General features: G+C 51.4%; 1 non-coding gene across 1 annotated transcript; it reads right to left on the bottom strand.

Moving 5' to 3' along the window:
* Window positions 1–794: 794 nt before the first annotated feature.
* LOC122552069 (U6 spliceosomal RNA) lies at window positions 795–901 on the bottom strand. Its single transcript, XR_006312288.1, has one exon. It is a non-coding gene; the product is annotated as a U6 spliceosomal RNA (small nuclear RNA).
* Window positions 902–2,390: the final 1,489 nt, after the last annotated feature.

Genomic DNA, 2,390 nt, shown 5'->3' with positions numbered 1-2,390 from the left:
ATTTGGATCTCTATACAATTGGTCATGCCATTTTTGTGCATACATTACATTGCTTTACATACAGACATCAAAATTTATTTTCCATATATACAAGTCTGTACATTTACTATCCAGCTCTTCTGCTGAGGTGTCAGCGGAGCCCAAATGACTGGATGGGCCCCCTGTTCTTCTTAGGCCGGCAGATGTTACACTGTGGTCTTTCCCCACCGTGTCTTGGCGGCAACTGCCCCAAGCTTCAGCGCATCCCTCAACACGTAGTCCTGGACCTTGGAATATGCCAGTCTGCAACTTTCAGTCGGGGTCAACTCCTTCAGCTGGAAGATCAACAGGTTTCGGACTGCCCAAAGAACGTCTTTCACCGAGGTGATGATCCTCCAGGCACAGTTGATGTTCGTCTCGGTGTGCGTCCCTGGGAACAGGCCGTAGAGCACGGAGTCCCGCGTCACGGCGCTGCTCAGGACGAACCTCGACAAACACCACTGCATTCCTCTCCAGACTTCCTCTGCATAGGCACATTCCAGAAGGAGGTATGTGACAGTCTCGCCCACACCCCCCCCCCCCCGCATCTGCTTCGAGGGCAGCGTGCGGTGTGGCTGAGAGTCCGGGCGTGCATAAAGGATCTCACAGGCAGAGCCCTTCTCACCACCAGCCAAGCCATGTCTTGGTGCTTGTTGGAAAGTTCTGGCGATGAGGCATTCTGCCAAATGACTTTGACAGTCTGCTCAGGGAACCACTCGATAGGATCCGCCCTCTCCTTTTCCCAAAAGGTCTCAAGGACACTATGTGCTGACCACAAAAATATGGAACAGTTCACGAATTTGTATGTCATCCTTGCGCAGGGGCCATACTGATCTTCTCTGTGTTGTTCCAATTTTAGTATATGTTTTTTTTATTTCAAAATATACTTTAGTCATAGAAATAAATCTTTGGTACTTGTACAATTTGTCATGTCATTCATAGATATATACATTGCATGTCTTGACATTACAAAGAACAGATTGAATTAATCGAATTTACAGTTATCCTATTTACAGTTCCCTTTATTAACCATCTAGTCTCTTATTATTTAGCTGTGGCTTCAGCAGAACCCACCTACTGAGTGGGCCCCCTGTTATACGATAGCAAAGGAACCTTCTTTAACCCTCAGTTTATGGGGTTACCGTTGTCCATTTGACTGTCCTGTCTCTGGGGTAGCTGTCTGCATCCCCATGGTGAGCACGAACTGCTGGACCCTCGCTGGGCTGAGGTAGCTATCCAGGCTCTCACTGGGGTCATTTACCTGCCAACGCAAGGGTCCGCACCGTCCAGTTCTGTGTCTGACAATAGGACTGTCAGAGGATCGCAGCTCTCAGTTGTCTGTAGTTGTGGGGCAGTGGGTACCCCCTGGTTCTCACTGGGTGGAGGGTGGACTTCGGGGGGTCCGTTGTTTCCTGGTTGGGAGGAAATGCCCTTCTCTTTATCTACGGCACTCTGTCTCTTCTTCTGGTGGTGATGACATTCTGTGCGCCTGTCTTCCCCATCCGAAGAGCTGGCCGTCCCTCCCTCGTGCAGCTATCTTTTCCCCCTTTGCTGGGAGGCTTTGGGGGCCTGGCCGGATTTTCTCTTTCTGTTTTTAACAGGTATCCACTCCTCTGCCTGCTCGATTACCTTCTCCTCCATTGCATCCATCTGCCCAGCTAGAGCTAGGATCAGCTGCTGTGTCTCTCCATTGTCTGCCACTTCCTCCACTCCGGCCTGTTCTTCTTTCTGGGTGCCACCAGACTCCGTTTCTCTGCTGTCTGGGTGCACATTACTGGTCTTTGGGGGTCCACGGCTCGCATTGCCACCTCCAGCCATCTGTGCGGAAGTGGGCCCCCCCCCCGTCTTGGGCAGGTCTTGTACATGTGGCCCGCCTCTCCACACAGGTTGCAGCTCTTTGCTTCCTGACAGTCCTTAGTCAGGTGACCCTCCTGTTTGCAGTTCCTGCAGATGGTCCCCTTGCAGTCCGCCGCCACGTGTCCCGATTTCCCGCAGGTTCGGCACACATTCGGCTGCCCTGCATATGTCAGGTAGCCTCTGTTCCCTCCAATTGCGAAGCTCGAGGGTGGGTGGAGAATGTTCCCATTGCCATCGACCCTCAGAGTCACCCTGACCTGCCGCTTACTGGTCCAGATCCCAAAGGGGTCGATCACATCGGTGGCTTCTCCCTCAACTTGGACGTACCTTCCCAGGAAGGTCAGGACATCAGCCGCTGGAACATAGGGCTTGTATATATGGATTGTAACAACCCGATTCCTCTGTGCAGGGAGCACACACAATGGGGTTGCCGACAAGATGGAAAACAGCGGCTCCCCTTCCTTCAGCAGAACCCAGTATTTTTTTTTATTTCAAAAATATACTTTATTCATAAA

Source organism: Chiloscyllium plagiosum, unplaced genomic scaffold (genome assembly GCF_037043375.1).
Source record: "Chiloscyllium plagiosum isolate Xiang-an unplaced genomic scaffold, Cpla_swu_hap1 HiC_scaffold_7, whole genome shotgun sequence".
In the NCBI taxonomy this organism is placed as follows: domain Eukaryota; kingdom Metazoa; phylum Chordata; class Chondrichthyes; order Orectolobiformes; family Hemiscylliidae; genus Chiloscyllium; species Chiloscyllium plagiosum.
Note: the sequence above shows the minus strand (reverse complement) of the source record. Positions and strands in the feature narration are given on the sequence as shown.